This window comes from Triticum urartu, chromosome 2 (genome assembly GCF_003073215.2).
Source record: "Triticum urartu cultivar G1812 chromosome 2, Tu2.1, whole genome shotgun sequence".
Classification (NCBI taxonomy): domain Eukaryota; kingdom Viridiplantae; phylum Streptophyta; class Magnoliopsida; order Poales; family Poaceae; genus Triticum; species Triticum urartu.
Window position 1 is genome coordinate 78,353,197 of NC_053023.1, and position 23,954 is coordinate 78,377,150.

Sequence of the window (23,954 nt, forward strand, 5' to 3'; positions counted from 1 at the left end):
AAGTGAAGAAGATGCTGGCCACACCGCCAGTCCTGGCTTCGCCGACTGAGAAAGAGCCCATGCTCCTCTACATCGCCGCAACCAGCCGGGTGGTCAGCACCGTCATCGTAGTCCAACGCCCAGAAGAAGGCCGAGCCTAGCCGGTCCAGAGGCCGGTGTACTATTTGAGCGAGGTGCTGTCTACCTCGAAGCAGAACTACCCGCACTACCAGAAGATGTGCTACGGCATGTATTTCGCCGCCAAGAAGCTGAAGCCCTACTTCCATGAGCATCCCATCACGGTTGTATGCACCACCCCGCTGGCCGAGATCATAGGCAGCCGGGATGCGTCCGGCCGGGTGGCAAAATGGGCCATCGAGCTGGCCCCTTACGCGATCTTCTACCAGCCTCGCACCGCCATCAAATCCCAAGCATTGGCCGACTTCCTCGTCGACTGGGCCGAGACCCAGTACCTGTCGCCGGCTCCCGACTCCACTCATTGGCGCATGCACTTCGATGGGTCCAAGATGCGCACCGGCTTGGGAGCCGACATCGTCCTCACCTCTCCCAAAGGCGACAAGCTTAGACACACGCTGCAAATCCACTTTGCCGCCTCCAACAATGTAGCCGAGTACGAGGCGCTCATACACGGGCTCCGGCTTGCCAAAGAGCTTGGCATTCGCCGGATCCAACGTTATGGCGACTCGGACTTGGTGGTCCAGCAATCATCCGGCGACTGGGACGCCAATGACGCAAATATGGCAAGCTACCGCTTCCTCGTTCAGAAGATCAGTGGGTATTTTGAAGGATGCGAGTTCCTCCATGTATCGCGAGCCGACAACGAGCCAGCTGATGCTCTGGCTCGAATAGGCTTCACCCGGCAAGCAATACCAACCGGCGTCTCTCTACAACGCCTCCTCAAGCCGTCTATCAAGCCGTCTCCAGAGTCCGATTCCATCTTTGTGCCGCCTGACCCCGACGCGACCGGGTCCGGCTCGAAGAACCAAGCAGGTGGCCCGGGGACTTTGATAGTCGGCCAGGGGGTATCAGCAGGCGGCTCGGGGACTTCTGTAGTTACGCCCGACCCGGGGACTGCCTCACCCGGCTCGGGGACTGCGGTAGAGGCCCGGAGACTACACCAACACAACAAGCGGCGGCCGACTCCAGCATTTCACCGCCCAGCCCGCCCGCCCTGGTCGCAGTAGCCATTTTGGCAATAGAAGAAGTCACGCTCCGTCATGGGCTCAATCCATCCTCAACTTCCTAATAAACCAAGATCTGCCGGCTGACGAAGTAGAGGCAAGACAAGTCCAACGCCGAGCCGGAGCATACACAATCGTCAACAGAGAACTCGTCAAGCGCAGTGTCACTGGAGTCCTCCAGCGATGCGTTCGAGCAAGAGAAGGGCATTGCAATCCTCAGAGACATCCACCAAGGAGAATGCGGCCACCATGCGGCCTCAAGATCACTCGTCGCCAAAGCCTTCCGCCATGGTTTCTTTTGGCCGACTGCTTTGGATGACGCCAAGGAGTTAGTTAAACATTGCAAAGGGTGCCAACTCTTCAGCTCCAAGCAACACATGCCGGCTTCAGCACTCAAGACCATTCCCCTCACTTGGCCCTTCGCCGTTTGGGGACTGGACATGGTGGGCCCATTCAAGACGGCGCGCGGCGGCATGACACATCTGCTTGTCGCCGTGGACAAATTCACCAAATGGATTGAAGCAAAGCCGATCAAGAAGCTGAATGGGCCGACTGCCGTCACATTTATCGCAGATATAACAACTCGGTACGGCGTGCCACACAGCATCATCACCGACAATGGCACGAATTTCGCCAAGGGAGCCTTGGCACGTTTCTGCGCGACGCAAGGCATCCGGTTGGACTAGCATCCGTCGCCCACCCGCAGTCAAACGGCCAGGTCGAGCGAGCCAACGGCCTCATCCTTTCCGGCATCAAGCCCCGACTGATCGTACCACTGGAGCGTTCAGCCGGCTGTTGGCTCGATGAGCTGCCGGCTGTCCTCTGGAGTCTGCGCACTACACCAAACAAGTCAACCGGCTTCACCCCTTTCTTCCTCGTGTATGGTGCCGAGGCGGTCATCCCAACTGACATCGAGTTCGACTCGCCTCGGGTAACCATGTACACGGAAGCGGAGGCCAAGGAAGCACGAGAAGACGGCGTCGACTGCTGGAAGAAAGCCGGCTGTTAGCCCTCAGCCGGTCCGCCATCTATCAGCAGGGCCTGCGCCGCTACCACAGCCGGAAGGTCAAGCCAAGATCCTTCCAAGAGGGCGATCTTGTGCTCCGGCTGATCCAGCGAACAGCCGGCCAGCACAAGCTCTCGGCCCCTTGGGAGGGCCCCTTCGTCATCAGCAGAGCCTTAGGCAACGACTCCTACTACCTGATCGACGCGCAGAAGCCGAAGGCACGAAAGAGAGACGACTCCGGCAAGGAGTCGGAACGACCATGGAACGCCAACCTCCTCCGAAGGTTTTACAGTTGAAATGCAGTATGTATCACGCTAACTTTTGTACTAAGTACGAGACAATAGGGAGGAGAGCTCGGGGACTGCCATCTTTTGTCTATAAATGAAAAGTATCATGCTTATGGCCTTGTCATTGCATTCACTTTTTTTCGTCCGGCACCGGGTTCGACTAGTCGGCCCGGGGACTGGCCGCCTGGAGTTATATTAGAAGTCCTACCCGCAGTCAGACAAGTAGTGTGCCGGCTCCCAAGCCTTCTCTTGCCAAAAGTCGCAGTTCGAAGAACCGGCTGTCCGGCTGGCAAGAGTTAAGGGCAGGAAACGGGTGCCCACACGAAAAACGGCTAGGGACTAACGGACTAATATAACAAAAGCCGGTTTTTCTCCCACCGCCGACCGGCTACCAGAGTAGCCGGCCGGCCGGCTTCCATTCACCTCGCTCCAATCTAAGAAAGCTCGAGTACTTGCCTTCCCAGAAGGGGAAGGCGGCAAAGGAAACAGCCTAAGGATAAAAAGCATACGTGAATGGAAACCAAACATGCACACGATAATATTTACATAAAAGACCTTCAAAAGGCCAGCATTCAACATAGTTTGGATACACCCCCAGTGGGTGGAACTGCGGGAGCTTAATAAAATTGTTCAGAAGGCAACAAGCAGGAAAAAACAAGGACGGCAGATTAAGCCGGCGGAGCGACTGACGAGCCGGGCAGGTCGGTGGAGACGGCAGTGCCGGCTGGAGGAGTGGCCGGCTGGCGAACCTCGGCATGATCACCGCCTCCCGCAGAAGGCGCGCTTGCGCGCGCCTCGTTGCTGGAGGCACGGTCAGGCTGAGGCTGGCTGGCTGTTCCACCGGCCGGCTCGACGTCTTCGCTTTCCTCTCCTTCGTCGTCTTCGCCTTCGTCGCTGGAGGCGATCTCTTCTGCCGAGTCTTCACCCGCCGCCGGGTCAGCCCGAACCACTCCTCTGGCTGGGCAACGCCGTCATCATTAATCTCGGGAGCGAAGACGCTGATGTCAGTACACTCGGCGATTGTCGATGCGCGCTGAGCGATAGCCGGCCGCCCCTCCACTAGCTCTTCGTCGGCCTCCAGCCGCCAGGTGCGCAGCTGGTCCAGGTTCAGCCCCGGATACCAAGCTCGGACGAACTCCAGCACACACCCAGCTCCAAGCCGGGCCGCCGATGCCTTCCAGGCCTCAAAGCAGCCAACTGCAACCTCCAGCCAGTCGGCAGTCCGACTTGGAGTGCGGGGAATCGTCTCGCTTGGCCAGAGGGCGGCCAACACCTACGCTCCGGCACGCTGGAGGCGGCGGAGCATACGATGAGCCAGCTGCAGCCGCGCTTGGACCGCCAAGATTTGCTCTTCGAGCGACCGACTCGCGTCCGGCGCGACTTCAGCCCCCGCCTGATGGCGCGCTTCGCGATGGGCCTCGATGGTTTGGGCGGCGAAGACGGAGTAGCGGAAAGTAGTCTGCACAGAGAATAAAAAGCAGCTCAAGTCAGAACACAAGTCAGGCGGCAAGGGGCAGGCAAGGAGCGAGGAAGGCGGCTTACCGTCGATCAAATCCTCAATACGGCCGAAGCCTTCATTCAGCGCTTGCCTGGTCTCAGCCCAGCCCGCCGCTTCAGTCTCCGAACTCGGCCTTCAGGGCGGCTTCGTTATCCTGCGCCTTCTTCAGAGCCGCCTTGTGGCTCTCCTCCTGGTCAGCCAGCTTCTTGGCCAGGCGGTCACGCTCCAGGACCAAGGCGTCGTACTCGGTTTCCTTGGCACGAAGGGCGGCCTGCGCCTCGCTGAGCTGCCCCCTTAAGTCGGCATTGGCTTCTGCGAGCACGAAAGACAAAAGAAAAACCAGTAAGGTGAAGTCGTCAGGAAAGATCCGACCCGACTGCTCAGCAGTCGGCCCGAATCTCGGGGACTACACCCAGTGGGTGCGCTGACGCGCCCCCACAGGAGATGAACGAAACCAAGTACGTACTCCGGCTGCTGATCAGGTCTTCGGTTCTCCGACCCAGCTCCTGAGCCTGGGAGTTGAAGGCGGCAGCGCGGAGGTTATGATACTCCTGGAAGATTAGACAGGAGGCGAGAATAAGGTAGTCGTCAAGGAAGATCCGACCCGACTGCTCAGCAGTCGGCCCGAATCTCGGGGACTACACCCAGTGGGTGCGCTGACGCGCCCCCACGGAAGAAATCAAGAGAACAAAGCAACCAAAGATAGAAGACTCACCCGGATGACGGCCCGCGTCGCAAGGAACTCCTGGGTGTATTGCTGCAGCGAGGCGGCTTGGGCCTGAAGCCGGTTCCGAACCTCTTGGGCCGCCACATTCAGCTCGCCCGTCCCGCCGCTGGGAGTCCACTCGGACGTGCCGGTGCTGGCCGCCTCCAAGGCCTCCGCCGTCTGGCGGCACCCGTAGCTCGGTGCGGCTCCGGCGCAGGTGCCTCCCCCTGCGCGCTGGCGCATTGCCGGCTGCACCTCGAGGCCGGCTCCTGCTTCCGGCTCACCCCCAGCCGGCTGCTCTGGCGCCGCAGCCGACTGGCCGCCTTGGCCCGCTCCGGTTGGCGCTGCCGGCGGCGCCCTCTCCACGAAGATCACGGAGTCCTCCCTCCGCTCCATCACCGGCGGTTCTTGGTCGACCTCCTCCAGCGGAGGCACAGGAATGTTGGGGGCCACGGCGCGGAGGGGAATGGCTAGCAGCGGAGGCTGGTTGTGCGAAGCCTCCGCCTCCGTCTCCGCAGCTGCCGCCTCCGCCCGGGCCTTGGCTGCTGCATCGGCCTGCTCCTTCGTCGCCTGGGCGGCCCTTCGCTCCGCCGCCTCCCGCTCCTCCCGCACCTCTCGTGCGTTCCGCTCCGTGGCCTCCCTGAGGTCGGCGCGGGGATCCACGCGGCAGGAGCCTGAAGGACCCTCCAGTCGGCCCGACTATGGAGCCGCCGGACCCCGCTCAAGGGAAAGCGGCGCCCTATCCGGCGAGCAAAGAAAGGTTTAGAAGAGTTTTCAATCAAAAAGAACAACAAAAAATATGTATCCAAGCATTCGACGACTTACGCTGAGATCGCTTGCGGCTGCTTCACCGCCTTGCGGAAGCGGGCCGCCTTCGCGGCCGCCTCATCTCGCTTGGTCGCCGCCTGTGGAAGCCTTGGACTTCTTCGGCCGGCTGCCGAAGAGGATCGACACGGCCCGGCGCTTCTGGCGCCGCCGCCAGCAGCCGGCGCGGCGGACGAGCTCGCGCCTTGATGATCAGGCGCCGGCTGGCGGCGCGGGGCGACTTCGACCTCGGCATCATCGGCCAGTCCTCGAAGCCGGCCGTGAGCCCCGCGCCTCCGGCCTCGTCGCTTTCCCCCACGATGGCGTCTTCCATGGCGGCCGCTCCCAAGTCCGGGTCGTCGGCGTCGTCCACCGTCGGTCAGGGACGAGCTGGCGCTCTATCCCTGCGCCCGGTCGTCGGCGGAAGGAGAGGGTTCTGCTAGGGGCAAACCGACTGATCAGAGGCCGGCTATCATGAGGCCGCTACCAAAAGGAAGAAAAGAAGAAAGAACTTACGGCAGGCGGAGGGTTGGCGCGAGAATAGCCCCTTGCCGTATCGCCAATCCTCGGCGAGCTTGCAGTTGGAGATATAGTTCACCATGTAGGAGACCTCCGCATGAGGCATCTCCCTGGTGCTCAAGCCGGCTTGGGTCGAAGCGGCCGCTCATCTGACAAACCATGTGAGGCCGGCTTTGGAGGAAGACCCGGCGCTCCACGAAGGCGGCCACCAAGTCGGCTCCGGTCAGGCCCTCCGACTGGATCATCACCCGAAGCCGGGAGACGGCTGCTTCCCGGCCTGAGACAATGACCTGGCCCGGTAGCTCCATGAAGGTCGCCTCCCAGCTGGCGGGCCGGCTTCATAAGCCGGCAGGTTGACATAGTCGCCTTGCTGCGCGATATTCTTCACGTAAAAGTATGACTTCTGCTAGAGCTTCACCGACTGGATCAGCGGGATGGGCGGGAACGGGTTGTTCTCGCTCGCCCGCCTCATGGCAATAAAGGCTCCGCAAGGGGCGGGCACGCCCGCGATGACGGTACCCAAGGAAGCCTTCGCACAGCGTGACGAAGGCCAGAGCTCGAGCGTGGGGAGGACCCCAAGGAAGCCTTCGCACAGCGTGACGAAGGCCGACAGCAGCATCACCGCGTTGGGCGTGAGGTGATGCGGCTGGAGGTTGTAGAATTCGAGGAAGGCTCGGAGGAACCCGCTCGCCGGAAGGCCGAAGCCGCGCAGGCAGTGCGAGCGGAAGATCACCCGCTCGCCCTCCTCCGGTGCCGGCGAAATCTCCTTCTCCGGCGCTAGACGAACCCGAACGAAGTCCGCCGGCAGGCGTCGCGTCTGGCGGAGGAACTCGACGTGGTCCTCATGGACGTTGGAGCCATCCCACGAGCTTGACAGCGCCATGGGGCAGCGCGCGAGAAGCAAGACGATGCGGCGGCGGAACGAAGCGACGGCGGAACGGCGCGGCAAAGAGCTGCTGCGGGGAAGAGAAGAAGAAGGAGGGCGAGAAGGGGCGGAGTGAGGGAGAGCGCGCGAGCCTCTGCCGCTCCCCCTCCTCCTCCTACTTATAGACCGCGCGGCGGAGCCGAGGAGGCGCGGCGTGGGGGAACGTGGGGATCAACTGCGCCCACTCCCCCACGTCCCGCGATTATTGTGCCTTGATGGCAGAATAAAACCGCCGCGGGAAGGCGAGCGGTCCATGTGGGCCGCGGAAGATCCGCGCTCGGACCGAGGCCTGCGAGTGGCGGGCCCGGGCCTGCGGCGGCGTCCCGTCGCGCGCGTGCGTTGGCAGGATTTCCTCGCCACGTGGCCCGCGTTCCCGCCTACGAGAAACGAGCTTTTCCGAAGACGGCGCGCACAAGCAAAGCCGGCCCCTCAGGATAGGAAGCTGACCAAGCTTCTCGTCCCTTTATCAGCCTCGAAGCTCGCCCAGCTTCAGGGACTACTGTCGGAGTAAGTGACCACGGGTAGCCTAGTCGGCTCCCCTGGCCTTTTTGAAAAAATTACGAGCCGATCCGGCTCTCAAGAATCCAAGACATGGGGCCGCCTTCCCCTGGCCGGCTGTCTCCCAGGCCGGCTATTGGAAGGCGGCCCGACTTCAACCCTCATGAAGAAAGCCGCGAGAGGGCCGGCTCCGAGGAGCCGGCTGCGAGAAGGCCGACTCCAAGGAGCCGGCTCTCATAAAGCGGTCAAGACCGTACCCTCGAAGTCTGCATCCACATAACGGCGATGTGACGGGGCGTGGCTACAGTGAAGCCTGCCACCCCCGAATCCCGTAGCGCGCCTGGCACAGTGCGCCGTACGGGTGGCCATGACCCGTCCGACGCAGCACTGTTGCCACGTCGACCCTGATGTCATCCACGACGGGCTACCAGTACGGCCCACGGGCGATGGGCCCCTTCGGGCAGAGAGACACCCGAAGGCGGCCTGGCCTCCCCCAGTCGGCCCAAGACGGAGCCGGCTCTCTCCAGCCGGCTTGCCACCCCCTCGAAGGAGACTTCCCATTAAGGAGACAAGACGCGGTGAGGCTACAATGGTCACCCGCCGGACGGCAGCACTGTAGCCACGCTTACCTCGGCGAAGCCCTCGTCACCAAGATCGAGCAACAGTAACCAGCCACCGACAAGGCCCTGGACAGTGGGGCCTGCCTGTTGACCAAGGAGTCAGTAGCCGGCGGGACCCACCAGCCGGCGGGCCCCAGCAGCCGGCGCAGAAGCCGAAGAGCGAAGACACAGACGGCTGGGCCCCGCGCCCAGCCGGATTACCATTGTACCCCCGGGGGGTAGGACTATATAACCCCCCCGGGGCATCCATGCAAAGGGAGATGGATCCCTGCTAGTTTTAGACACCACGTGGGGAGGAGAAGAGAGCAAGCAGAGCCCTTCTTCCTCGTCTCGCCAAACAGCTCAAGGAGCATCGTGTAGCTACCTGTTCATCTAGTGACCATGCGGCGAACCCGCAGAGCAGCAGTAGGGGTGTTATCTCCACGGAGAGCCCCGAAGCTGGGTAAGATTCGCCGGCGTGCATGTCTTCGCCTCATCCCGTTTCCAGGCACCGGCGATGTCTTACTGGCTCCCACAATGATAAGCCACCCGTTGGCATATGTCGCACCTACCACCCGACAGAGATGGAATGATCTACTCCTCGGGACGAACATTTTGATATGCTACACGCACGAATCGGAGCAACGGTGATGAAGTTATGGCATGATGAAAAGAGGCACGTGAATCTGGAATCTGGGGACATAGAGAAATATAACCTCGCGAAAAAAAATACACCAAGCCGGAGGAAGTGGGCCGGCAGGGACGGAGCTGGGCCGGCTTGGCGCTGCGCTGGGCCTTGCTTGAGGAACAGTAGCGGGCTGCGGCCCATGCACGCGTCCGCACGCGGGGACAAGCGGGAGGGAGAGCGACGGGGGCCCGGCGACGGCAGACGAAGGTACGGCGGCGCAGGGGCGGAGAATGGCCGGAGACGGGGCCGGGGTGGCTGGATCGGGGCCGGAGCGGACGGATCTAGTCATCGGAGGGGAGGACGAGGCGTCGTGGCGGCGCTCCAGCGCGGGAGGTCAGCCGGCGGGGAGTCGCGGCGAGCTCCCGTGGCCAACCATGGCGGGGCGGCGACGGCGCCGTTCTCCGGCGAGGAGCAACGTCGGCGGAGGAAGGGAGGCGGCTCGGACGCCAGGGGCGCGCAGGAGGGAGGCGCATGGAGGCGGGGAAGCGCAGACGGGTGGCGGCACGGTCGGGCTCGCGCGGGCCCGCGATGGGCTCGGCGGGCCGCGCGGTGGAGTAGGGTGGCAGCGACACATGGCGGCGCGCGAGTGGAGGAGGGAGGCGGCGGTGCTGAGGTGGCGGCTTCCGATTGGCCAGAGTGATGTGGCGGCGGGGTGGACATGTCCGGCCGGCGCGGGAGGAAGTGTCCGGCGGCGCGGGGAGGAGTTTTTAGGGTTTCGTCCGCGAAAAATGAACGGGGTGCACATATTTATAGGTAGAGGGAGCTACGAGAGTCCAAATGAGGTGCGGTTTTCGGCCACGCGATTGTGATCGAACGACCGAGATGATGGAGGGGGTTTAGGTGAGTTTTTGGGCCACTTTGGAGGGGTGTTGGGTTGCAACACACACGAGGCCTTTTTGGTCCCTCGGTTAACCATTGGAGTATCAAACGAAGTCCAAATGGTATGAAACTTGACAGGCGGTCTACCGGTAGTAAACCAAGGCCACATGACAAGTCTCGGTCCAATCCGGAAACGTTTAACACCCGCACATGAAAAGAGGTAGAAAGGGACACCGGATGACATAGGAGCGCCGGATTGCAAAACGGACAATGGGGAAAATGCTCGGATGCATGAGACGAACATGTATGCAAATGAAATGCACATGATGACATGATATGAGATGCATGATACGCAAGCAAAGACAAGGCAATAACAGCGAATAATTGGAAGACACCTGGCACATGGGTCTTGGGGCGTTACACTCAAAAGGTGGCTAATGAGAAAACTGAAGCCATTGAGGCAAAGTTGGCTTCAGTCGGAAAGCTAGAAGAAGAAAATGTATCTCTAAAGACTATTGTTGAAGAGATTAAGAAGGAATGGGCTGAGTAGGCCAAGAAGATGGAAGATCAAGCGAGTGCTTTTGAGATAGAGAAGACGGCTCTGAACGACAAGGTGGACCAGCTTACCCAGAAGAGGGATGCGTTGGAGAAATATCTAGGGGGTTTCGCAAAGAAGATGTATGGCATGCTTGAAGGTACCTCTGTTTGGTCGAGTGAGTCTCTGCAGGCTTTGAAAGTAATAGCAAAACTAATCATTTCTTCCTACCTTGTGCAAAATTCTATCAAAACTTCAAGGAGGAGACCGATCGGATCGAGACAGATCTAGATCCCACCAAGTCACTCGTGAAAGACGCGGTGGCTCTGAATATGCTGTGGCTCGAAGCTCGTATCGAAGATGTTCATGGATATATCACTCGCTGGAGGACTACATTGGCGAAGATAGACAAGGAGTTGTGGCCTGAGGATATCTTCAGAGGGACCTCGAGTCAATGATGACTCGGCTCAATGAGATCCCTGGCCGAGTGCAAACGTGGAAGAAGTCTGTCGCCCGCTGCGGGGCTGATGTAGCCCTTTCACTCATCTGTGTCCACTGCAAAATGCTAGGGAGGACAAGCTAAAGGCTCTCCAGGTGGCCAACACGAAGAAACTCAAGTTTGAAGACTTCATGGAGACCTTCGTCGAGGCAGCCATCGAATATTGCTTTCCAGCTTATTGCATAATTCACACAGACTTGTTCGCAGCTGAGACTTCGAATGAGAGTGATGCTTCACTCGAAGTACACTTTTAACTTAGGCGAGGGCTAGCTCATGGATAAGTCCCCGAGTGAGAGGGATGCTCTCACTCGTAGAAGTCTTTTAACTTAGGCGAGAACTGGCTCGCAGCTAAGCCTCTAAGTGGGAGGGATGCTCTCACTTGGAGTAGTTTTTTAACTTAGGCGAGCACTGGCTCGCGGCTAAGCCCCCCAGTGAGAGGGATGCTCTCACTTGGAGTAGTTTTTTAACTTAGGCGAGGACTGGCTTGCGGCTAAGCCCCTGAGTGGGAGGAATGCTCTAACTCAGAGTAGATTTTTAACCTAGGCGAGGACTGGCTCGTGGCTAGGCCCCCGAGTGTGAGGGATGCTCTCACTCGGAGTAGATTTTTAACTTAGGCAAGGACTGGCTCGAACCTAAGCCCCCGAGTGGGAGGGATGCTCTCACTCAGAGTAGATTTTTAACTTAGGCAAGTACTAGCTCACGGCTAAGCCCCTGAGTGGGTGGGATGCTCTCACTCGGTGTAGATTTTTAACTTAGGCAAGGACTGGCTCGCGGCTAAGCCCCCGAGTGGGAGGGATGCTTGCACTCGGGGTAGTTTTTTGATAGAGGCAAGGGTGTACCAATGTTTCGATGAGATGATGGCTATCGTTTTCTGTGGGAGTCGACCTTGATGATCCGACTATGAACGTGCGAGATGCCGCGCCTTAGCAATCGCTAGACCAACTTCCGAGGGGTTATTGACCACACCGGAGCACGATCAACCTGGCCACGAGGGTCTGTTTCCTGCGAGCAAACGAAGAACAAGAAAGAAACTGAGATTGCAATCTGGATATTGCGAATATAAGATGAAAGCTTTATTGATCAAGGTGGGGTTCTGAGACGCCTTTGTCTGGTCGTTGAACACAAACGAAGTACATGAAGTTGCAGCTATGGCGAACTTTAATCTAAACAAAACCCAAAGTCTAAATGACGCCCTAAGGGCTGTATATATGGAGGAAGAGGGGGAATTTAGTGGCCCTTGGAGGAGGGGTCCGAAACCAACCCTAACTCTTGTTTCCCCACACATACGGACTCTAAAAACAACCTATACTTAAGTATATCGAAAATACATGGGCCTTGCCCAATAATAAGGTGACCCAGCACCAAGAATAGCCTCTAGACGAAATTTATGAAGTGGCATCTTGTATATTTCGTCCAAGGCTTCATGCACTCCTTATGGTGGCTTCAAAGTCCTGAAATCATCACTTGTAACTCCATTATTGATCCTCTTGCGCATGCCATCATCTCCATGCTTGAACTTGCTCCGAGGTTCATCTTTCTTTTCCAAGCTAGGCCCTTCATTTGTAAGGAGAACAAATGTATCCAATTTAGGCAGTGAACATTAGAATCATTACCAAGAAACGAAAGTACCTGGTAATTTAGAGAGTATCGCAAAAGCTCTAGTAATTGGTCCAGTATATGTAACAGTAGGGGCTGTGGGTGTAACAATGGTATTGATGTCCTCATCATCCTCCCCTTCTTGAAATGAAGTCGTCCTCGACGGAAGCTCATCTTCCTCACCCAAATAAGGCTTCAAATCTGCAATATTAAAAGTGGGACTAACCCCAAAATCTGCAGGTAGCTCAAGTTTATATGCATTATCATTTATTTTCTCTAAAACCTTAAAAGGACCATCAGCACGTGGCATTAGCTTTGATTTGCGCAGATTAGGAAATCTATCTTTACGCAAATGTAACCAAACAAGATCTCCAGGTGCAAACACAACATGTTTTCTACCCTTATCTCCAGCAAGTTTATATTTAGCATTCATACGCTCAATGTTTTCCTTAGTTAACTCATGCATTTTTAAAATCAATTCAGAACGTTCTTTAGCATCAAAATTAACCTTCTCCGAAGATGGAAGAGGCAACAAATCAATAGGTGCACGAGGTAGGAAACCATACACAATTTCAAAAGGGCACATCTTAGTAGTAGAATGCAATGAACGATTATAAGCAAATTCAATATGAGGCAAGCATTCTTCCCACATTTTCTTGTTATTCTTCAAAACAGCCCTAAGCATAGTAGACAATGTTCTATTGACTACTTCAGTTTGTCCATCAGTTTGGGGGTGACAAGTAGTACTAAAAAGCTTAGTCCCCAACTTAGCCCATAAACATCTCCAAAAGTGGCTAAGAAATTTAGTATCACGATCTGAAACAATAGTATTTGGCACACCATGTAAGCGAATAATTTCACGAAAGAACAAATCAGCACATTAACAGCTCATCGCTTTTATGACATGGTATAAAGTGTGCCATTTTCGAGAACCTATCCACGACAACAAATATGCTATCCCTCCCCTTCTTTGTTTCTAGGTAAACCTAAAACAAAGTCCATAGATATATCCTCCCAAGGAACACTAGGTACAGGCAAAGGCATATATAAACCATGAGGATTGAGTCGTGACTTAGCTCTTTGACATGTAGTGCAGCGAGCAACAAAACGCTCAACATCCCGTCTCATCTTTGGCCAAAAGAAATGTGTAGCAAGTATATCCTCCGTCTTCTTGACGCCAAAGTGTCCCATTAATCCTCCTCCATGCGCCTCCTGCAACAACAAAAGACGAACGGAGCTAGCTGGAATGCATAGCTTGTTAGCACGAAACACAAATCCATCGTTAAGAACGAACTTGTTCCAAGTTCTCCCTTCCTTACAATTCTGCAATACATCTTTAAATTCAGCATCATTAACATATTGATCCTTGATGGTCTCCAAACCAAATATTTTAAAGTCAAGTTGTGAAAGCATAGTATAACGACGAGACAAGGCATCAGCAATAACATTTTCTTTACCCTTCTTGTGTTTAATCACATAAGGGAAAGTCTCAATGAATTCAACCCATTTAGCATGTCGACGGTTCAGTTTTGCTTGACTTTTAATGTGTTTCAAAGATTCATGATCAGAATGTATAACAAATTCCTTGGGCCATAAATAATGTTGCCATGTTTCTAAGGTCCGAACAAGAGCATATAATTCTTTATCATAAGTAGAATAGTTCAGACTAGGCCCACTCAATTTTTCAGAAAAGTATGCAACAGGTTTTCCATCTTGTAATAACACACCTCCTAATCCAATTCCACTAGCATCACATTCAAGCTCAAAAGTCTTATTGAAATTAGGAAGTTGGAGTAAAGGAGCATGTGTCAACTTATCTTTCAATACCGTGAAGGCTTCTTCCTGTGCGGTACCCCAAACAAAAGGTACATCCTTCTTTGTAAGCTCGTTGAGAGGTGCAGCAATGGTGCTGAAATCTCTCACAAAACGCCTATAGAAACCAGCGAGGCCAAGGAAACTCCTCACTTGTGTGACCGTTTTGGGCTGCGGCCAACTCTCAATAGCTTCAATCTTGGCTTTATCAACTTCAATTCCCTGTGGAGTAACAACATAGCCAAGAAAAGATACTCGGTCGGTGCAAAAGGTGCACTTTCCAAGGTTACCAAACAAACGTGCATCACGTAGAGCAATAAAAACAGCACGTAAATGTTCCAAATGTTCCTCCAAAGATTTGCTATAAATCAATATGTCATCAAAGTAAACTACCACAAATCGTCCAATGAAAGCACGTAAAACTTCGTTCATTAACCTCATGAAAGTACTAGGTGCATTAGTTAACCCAAAAGGCATGACTAACCACTCATATAATCCAAACTTAGTTTTAAATGCTGTTTTCCATTCATCTCCCAATTTCATACGAATTTGATGGTACCACTACGCAAATCAACTTTGGAGAATATTGTAGAGCCACTCAATTCATCAAGCATATCATCTAGCCTAGGAATAGGATGACGATAACGAATAGTAATATTATTAATGCCTCTACAATCAACGCACATACGCGACGTACCATCCTTTTTCGGCACTAAAATGATAGGAACAGCACAAGGACTAAGGGATTCGCGTATATAACCTTTGTCGAGCAGTTCTTGTACTTGACGCATAATCTCCTTCGTCTCCTCTGGATTGGTACGGTATGGTGCCCGGTTGGGTAATGATGCACCGGGAATTAAGTCAATTTGATGCTCAATCCCGCGAATAGGTGGTAATCCCGGTGGCACGTCTTGTGGAAAGACGTCGGCGAACTCCTGCAAAATGTTAGTGACAGCAGGAGGCAAAGAGGAAGGCACGTCCTCGAATGAAAATAATGCCTCTTTGCACACAAAAGCATAGCAAACAGATTTGCTAAAATCTAGATCATCAATATCAGATTTGGTGGCAAGTAAACATGCACTTTTCAATTTAATTTCAGAAGCAACACTAGATTGTTTATTATTATTAGGCTGCATTTGTTGCTCAAATTCTTTTGCCACAATCTGATTTTCACTCTTAGTTTTCTCCTGTTTTGCTTTATTAGCTCTATTAATATCATCTTTCAAAATGGAATCAGGAGTCATAGGAAGCAAAGTAATATTTTTATCCTTATGAACAAGAGTATACTGATTGTTTCTACCATGGTGAATAGAATTTTTATCAAATTGCCATGGTCTACCAAGTAATAAGGAACATGCTTGCATCGGTACCACATCACAATCAACATAATCAGCATATGTAGAGATACTAAAATGCACACGAACAGTACGTGTTACCTTAACCTTGCCGCTGTTGTTGAACCATTGGATGTAGTAAGGATGTGGATGTGGTCTTGTGGTGAGAGATAGCTTCTCCACCATCTCGATGCTAGCCAAGTTGTTGCAACTCCCTCCATCTATGATCACGCGAACAGAACGTTCCTTCACAACTCCCTTTGTATGGAACAAATTATGCCTCTGATTTTGCTCAGCTTGTGTAACCTGCACACTCAAAACACGTTGAGCAACTAAACATTCATACCTGTCAGCATCTTCAGGAGCCATGTATTGCGTCTCATGATCAGAATCGTCTCCACCGTGTTCGTCACGTGTAATAAGAGCCAAAGTCTCCTCATCATAGTCACTAGCGGACTCATACCCACCATCCTCAGTAACAATCATCACACGCTTAGATGGGCATTCTCTCGCATAATGACCTCCACCCTTGCAACGTCGACAAATAATATCATGTGTTTGCCCTGTTGATGCCATGGATGAAGAAGAGCTCTTTGCAGGCCCAGAAGGTGTGCTCTTGGCAGATAGTGGTGATTGTGCCTGCTTTATTGTATCACGGTTGGAGGTGGCAGCCGACGGAGGCGCCGGTGAAGCAGAACGTGTGGAAGTAGATGATGCACGTGGTGTCCATGAAGAAGGTCGACCTGCAGAAAAGTTAGTCCGCGCCAATGCCTGTCGATCCTGCACTTCACGTTCAGCTTTACAAGCAAGATGGAATAAACGAGTGATATTAGTATACTCCTTATACTCTAGAATCGTCTGAATCTCTCTATTTAATCCACCCATAAAACGTGCAAGCATAGCTTCATTCTCCTCAACAATACCACATCTAATCATGCCAGTTTGTAATTCCTGATAATATTCTTCTACAGAATTTTTTCCCTGTCTTAAGCGCTGCAATTTTTGAAGTAATTCACGTTGATAATATGGTGGAACCCAACGAGTACGCATAGCAGTTTTCAAAGCAGCCCAAGTAGCAGGAATAGGATATAATCTACAATGTCAGACCACCAAACACATGCAAAACTAGTGAATGCACAAACAGCAGCAGGAACACGTCTCTCCTCGGGATATTGTAAACATGTAAAATCGTTGTTCAGTTTCTAACTCCCAAGTAAGATATATATCAGGAACATATCTACCCTCAAATGGTGGAATATTCAATTTTAGTTTAGGGAGATGGTCATGATCTCGTACCTGAGGGTGAGCCCTACCATTGCCATTATTTGCATGTGGACGACCTGATGGTTGATGTGCTGGTGGTGGCACGTAGTTCTGATTTTGATCAACCTCATCCTCGTAATCGCCAGCAAAATCATCCTCCTCCGCATCAGCAGCAGGAGCCACAGAAGTAGCAACAGCAGCACCAACAGTTTGGCCAGGTGCAAGAGGGAGACGGCTCGCTCGGCGGAGGGCTGTTTCACGATGTGTAGGTAGTTCGTCGTTGTTGTTGTTGTAGAGGTGCGTTAGGTGCAGCCGGTGGTGGTGGTGGAAGACGCGCGAGCAATTCATTAAACCTGTTATCGAGCTTTGTTTCGAACGTCTTCTCCATGTCATCTATCTTCTCCATGGCCTCTTCAAATCTGTTTAGCACATCCTGCACCTGTCCATTCATCATTTGCTGAAATTTATCATGCAACTCCTGATTCGTCATGTTCTCCCAGTCAGTCTCGTCGGCTTGTGATCCTGCCATGGTTAGCAACAATAGAAAACACACAAGAATATGATCCTACAGAATACTAACAAGAGGTGGTGGTGGCGGGTGTCACAAATCCGTCAAGCAAATCTCAAATTCTTACCAGTTCTTACCCAGCAGCAGGCGGTGATCGGCAACCGTTGTAGTCAAAACTCTCAAAAGCTTGGATAGAGCGATTGCCAGGGAGAGTCAAACGCACGACGTAGAGGTATGTGGAGCTGGGAAGGCTTATAGTATGGTAGCAAAAAGGGTCAGCAATAATCAATTCAGAGATGCAAAGTTGAATAAACGCTCAACGACGGTACTGTGCTGGTCCTAGGCTAGACCGTGCTAGAGACGCGAGCCTAGAACACTAACAAAATCACGGCGCTGCACGTAAATAAGGGAAAAGCACACTCTGGAACTTTTTTTTTCGCTTTTTTTTTTGCGCTCCTCTTTTTTTTTGCGCTCCTCTTTTTTTTTGCGAAAATCACTATAATGGCGAGTGTCTCAAAACTCTTCCCTCGTCAAACTGATAGGATGGGCACGAATTTTTTTTTCACTTTTTTTTTCGGAAATCAGGGCAGCGACGACGAAAAAGTGCGACAAAAAATCACTATGATGGCACGTGGCTCAAAAGACTCAGAAAAGCCTAAAAATAGGATAGGGAAAAAATATTTTTGCCCGTGAAAATTTTGGCCTAAAAACTGCCCGGGGGTCTCCAGACTCTTTTTTTTTCCCGAGACCTACGCAGGCAAGGAAACACGAATCGGAATTGAGATTGATCTCAAGAACAAACCTAATATGAGAAGAACTCGGATTGGTGGTGGATATATGGTTGTGGTATATGGCAGCGGTGGTGGTATATGGTAGCGGTGGTGGTATATGGATAGGATTGATGGTGGTATATGGATAAGGATTCAGAGCGGTGGCGGATAAGCAAAAGTGGTAGATGGGCGATGATGATGGTGCGGCGGCGGCGTGACAACTTATGACCAGAACTCGAAACTCTAAAAGACTAGACTCTAAGACCAGCAACTTGACACGACGATGCAACCGCAAATTCAACAAAGCAAAAACCCTAAAAAGATTATGCAAAGGCTCAGATTGGTTCGGATATGATGAACTAACCCTAAATTTTTTTTTTGTGGCTTTTTCGTGGACTGTAGGTATGAAGAACAGACTCGATCTAATCTACGAAAAACTGTAAAATCTCACCGAGCAACCTGGAAATCTGATACCACTTGATAGAGGCAAAGGTGTCCCGATGTTTCGATGAGATGGTGGCTATCGTTTTCTGTGGGAGTCGACCTTGACGATCCGACTACGAACGTGCGAGACGTCGCGCCGTTATGCGCCTTAGCAATCGCTAAACCAACTTCCGAGGGGTTATTGACCACGCCGGAGCACGATCAACCTGACCACGAGGGCCTGTTTCCTGCGAGCAAACGAAGAACAAGCAAGAAACTGAGATTGCAATCTGGATATTGCGAATATAAGATGAAAGCTTTATTGATCAAGGTGGGGTTCTGTGACGTCTTGGTCTGGTCGTTGGACACAAACGAAGTACGCGAAGTTGCAGCTATGGCGAACTTTTAATCTAAACAAAACCCAAAGTCTAAACGACGCCCTAAGGGCTGTATATATGGAGGAAGAGAGGGGAATTTCGTGGCCCTTGAGGGTGGGGTCCGAAACCAACCCTAACTCTTGTTTCCCCACACATACGGACTCTAAAAATAGCCTATATTTAAGTATTTCGAAATTACATGGGCCTGGCCCATTAATAAGGTGACGCAGCACCTAGAATAGCCTATGGACGAATATTATGAAGTGGCATCTTGTATATTTCGTCCATGGCTTCATGCACTCCTTATGGCGGCTTCAAAGTCCTGAAATCATCACTTGTAACTCCGTTCTTGATCCCCTTGCGCATGCCATCAACTTCATGCGTGTTCTTGCTCCAATGTTCATCCTTCTCCAAGCTAGGCCCTTCATTTGAAAGCAAAACAAATGTATCCAATTTAGGCAGCATCATAATCTCATGAACATTAGAATCATTACCAAGAAACGAAAGTACCTGGTAATTTAATTGGCGTGCGCGAGCTCTAGTAATTCGTCCAGTATATGTAACAGTAGGTGCTGTGGGTGTAACAATGGTATTGATGTCCTCATCATTTTGGTACCGTAGTCGGACCATGAGTGTATTGGATGATTGTAATGTTATTCATGTATTTGTGTGACGTGGCGAGTGTAAGCCAACTATGTACCTTTACCCCCTTTTATCTATTTACATGGGTTGTTGTGAAGATTACCTTACTTGTGACATTGCTTTCAATGCGGTTATGCCTCCAAGTCGTGCTTCGACACGTAGGAGATATAGCCACATCGAGGGCGTTACATTCCACCCACCCCTGAGAAAGGCTTGCTAGGGAGGAGCCGCTCGAGCGGTAAGTGAAGAAGGCTGAAGGCCTCGACGGAGAGCGCGTTGAGGCCGGCGCCGCCGTCGATTAGCATCTTGGTGATGTAAACGCCCTCGATGCGGCTATAGCTCCCACGTGTCGAGGCACGACTTAGAGACATAACCACATTGAAAGCAATGTCGCAAGTCCGGGCAATCATTACAACATCCCATGTAATACAATAGACACGGGGAAGATAACATAGTTGGCTTACACTCGCCACGTCACATCAGAGTACATAAATAACATTCATCATACAAATCACTCATGGCCCGACTACGGTGCCAAAATAGAAAAGACCCCCAACATGCGACAAGGCCCTGAATCGATAACCCCAACTAGGCACCACTACTGATCATCGGGAAAAAAACATAATAACGCTGAGAGTCCTCGTCGAACTCCCACTTGAGCTCGTACTCGTCACCTGAAGCGAAATCACCTGGACCTGCATCTGGAATTATAGTATCTGTGAGCCACAGGGACTCAGCAATCTCGCACCCTCGCGATCAAAACTATTTAAGCTTATAGGAAGGATAAGGCAAGTATGTGGAGCTGCAGCAAGCGACTAGCATATGTGGTGGCTACTTATCCGCAAAAGAGAGCGAGAAGAGGAGGCAAGGCGCGAGCGAGAATCTAGAGGAACAACCTGCGCAAGCATTACTCCAACACCGTGTCCACTTCCCGGACTCCGCCGAGAAGAGGCCATCACGGCAACACACGCAGTTGATTCATTTTAATTAATTAAGGTTCAAGTTATCTACAACCGGACATTAACAAATTCCCATCTGCCCATAACCGCGGGCACGGCTTTCGAAAGTTCAATCCCTGCAGGGGAGTCCCAACTTAGCCCATGACAAGCTCTCACGGTCAACGAAGGAATAGACCTCCTCCCGAGACACCCGATCAGACTCGGTATCTCGGTACAAGACACTTCGACAGGTTAAAACAAGACCAGCAACACCGCCCGAATGTGCCGACAAATCCCGATAGGAGCTGCACATATCTCTTTCTCAGGGCACACTCAGATTGTCCAAACTTCCGGTAGGCCAGCCCAGAGTTGCCCCTGGTAGCCACCGGCGGCTGACGGTTTGGACCAACACTCAGAGGAGCACTGGCCCGGGGGGGTTAAAATAAGATGACCCTTGAGTCTGCAGAACCCAAGGGAAAGAAAAGGCTAGGTGGCAAATGGTAAAACCAAGGTTGGGCATTGCTGGAAAGCTTTAATCAAGGCGAAATATCAAGGGGTTCCCATTATAACCCAACCGCGTAAGGAACGCAAAATCCGGGAACATAACACCGATATGACGGAAACTAGGGCGGCAAGAGTGGAACAAAACACTAGGCGAGAGGCCGAGCCTTCCACCCTTTACCAAGTATATAGATGCATTAAGATAACATAGCAATATAATGATATCCCAACAAGTAAATAAATGTTCCAACAAGGAACGGCTCCAATCTTCACCTGCAACTAGCAACGCTATAAGAGGGGCTGAGCAAAGCGGTAACATAGCCAATCAACGGTTTGCTAGGACAAGGTGGGTTAGAGGCAACATGGCAATTGGGAGGCTGACAAGCAAAAGGTAGGCATCGTAGCATTGGCATAGCAAGAGCGAGCAAACTAGCATAGCAAAGATAGTAGTGATTTCGAGGGTATGATCATCTTGCCTGCACAGTTGTCAGAGTTGACTGGATCCTCACAAGCAAACTCAACGGGCTCCTCGGTAGCGAACTCGTCTCCCGGCTCTACCCAACAAGACAAACAAGCAACAAGGATACAATCAACCACGTGCAAGACCAAGCAATATGATGAAATGATGATATGCTATGCGGGATGCGATGCGGGATGCAAAATGCAAGATAGTTTCAGACTCGTCATCGGCTAACCGAGCTCAAGAACATAGCATATCAGCGAGCCTGAAAACTGATCTTGCATTTTGCATCCCGCATCGCATCCCGCATAGCATATCATCATTTCATCATATTGCTTGTCTTGCACGTGGTTGATTGTGTCCTTGTTGCTTGTTTGTCTTGTTTGGGTAGAGCCGGGAGACGAGTTCGCTACGAGGAGCCCGTTGAGTTTGCTTGTGAGGATCCAGTCAACTCTGACAACTGTGCAGGCAAGATGATCATACCCTCGAAATCACTACTATCTTTGCTATGCTAGTTTGCTCGCTCTTGCTATGCCAATGCTACGATGCCTACCTTTGCTTGTCAGCCTCCCAATTGCCATGTCAAACCTCTAACCCACCATGTCCTAGCAAACCGTTGATTGGCTATGTTACCGCTTTGCTCAGCCCCTCTTATAGCGTTGCTAGTTGCAGGTGAAGATTGGAGGCCGTTCCTTGTTGGAACATTTATTTACTTGTTGGGATATCAACTATATTTGCTATGTTATCTTAATGCATCTATATACTTGGTAAAGGGTGGAAGGCTCGGCCTCTCGCCTAGTGTTTTGTTCCACTCTTGCCGCCCTAGTTTCCGTCATATCGGTGTTATGTTCCCGGATTTTGCGTTCCTTACGCGGTTGGGTTATAATGGGAACCCCTTGATAGTTCGCCTTGATTAAAGCTTTTCCAGCAATGCCCAACCTTGGTTTTACCATTTGCCACCTAGCCTTTTTTCCCTTGGGTTCTGCAGACTCAAGGGTCATCTTATTTTAACCCCCCCGGGCCAGTGCTCCTCTGAGTGTTGGTCCAAAACCGTCAGCCGCCGGTGGCTACCAGGGGCAACTCTGGGCTGGCCTACCGGAAGTTTGGACAATCTGAGTGTGCCCTGAGAAAGAGATATGTGCAGCTCCTATCGGGATTTGTCGGCACATTCGGGCGGTGTTGCTGGTCTTGTTTTAACCTGTCGAATTGTCTTGTTGTACCGGGTTACCGAGTCTGATCGGTGTGTCTCGGGTGGAGGTCTATTCCTTCGTTGACCGTGAGAGCTTGTCATGGGCTAAGTTGGGACTCCCCTGCAGGGATTGAACTTTCGAAAGCCGTGCCCGCGGTTATGGGCAGATGGGAATTTGTTAATGTCCGGTTGTAGATAACTTGAACCTTAATTAATTAAAATGAATCAACTGCGTGTGTTGCCGTGATGGCCTCTTCTCGGCGGAGTCCGGGAAGTGGACACGGTGTTGGAGTAATGCTTGCGCAGGTTGTTCCTCTAGATTCTCGCTCGCGCCTTGCCTCCTCTTCTCGCTCTCTTTTGCGTATAAGTTAGCCACCACATATGCTAGTCGCTTGCTGCAGCTCCACATACTTGCCTTATCCTTCCTATAAGCTTAAATAGTCTTGATCGCGTGGGTGTGAGATTGCTGAGTCCCCGTGGCTCACAGATACTACAACTCCAGATGCAGGTCCAGGTGATTCCGCTCCAGGTGACGAGTACGAGCTCAAGTGGGAGTTCGACGAGGACTCTCAGCGTTATTATGTTTCCTTTCCCGACGATCAGTAGTGGTGCCTAGTTGGGGTTATCGATTCAGGGCCTTGTCGCATGTTGGGGGTCTTTTCTATTTTGGCGCCGTAGTCGGGCCATGAGTGATTTGTATGATGAATGTTATTTATGTACTCTGATGTGACGTGGCGAGTGTAAGCCAACTATGTTATCTTCCCCTTTATTATGTATTACATGGGATGTTGTAATGATTGCCTGACTTGCGACATTGCTTTCAATGCGGTTATGTCTCTAAGTCGTGCCTCGACACGTGGGAGCTATAGCCGCATCGAGGGCGTTACAAGTTGGTAATCAGAGCCTTCCCCGACCTTAGGAGCCCCCATTGCTTGATCGTTTTTAGAAGCCGAGTTGTGTCTAGAAAAATGTTTTGAGTCACTTAGGAATTATATATCGGAGAGTTAGGAATTCTTTTTACTTCCCAGTCTCCTCATCGCTCTGGTAAGGCATCCTGACGTAGAGTTTTGACTCTTCTCTTCTCAAATTTCACTAAAAAAAATTTTAGGATCACGCGAGTATCTTGGTTTTGTTCCGATGGTTTTGTGACGAGAACATTGTTCTTGGTGCCTCCTGTCTTTAGGGGTTGTGGCAGTGTCCCGGGGAGTTGAGCTCCGAGGTGTTGTCGTCACAATTTTATCGTTGCAATTCTGGTATACTTGAGATTTGTGCGCGACATCGAAAATCTCTTTTATGCAGTTCGTTGGTGAGATAACCTCGACGCCACCCAGTACTGGGGCGGGAGTTCGGGAGTATCGCCATAACTTGTATAACGGATGCTTTTCGAAGGTTGAGATAGATGGTTTCCGAAGGTTTCTTGGTTATGTGTTGAAGGATGGATACAGCTGGATGTAGGATTTGCTAGCTTGAGTGAGATATTATGCTCCCCTGTATCCCCAACACCTGATTGCATAACCGGGAAAATTTCGGGAATTTCATAGGTGGGAATTCAAGTAGCCTTAGGATATCTTTCCGAC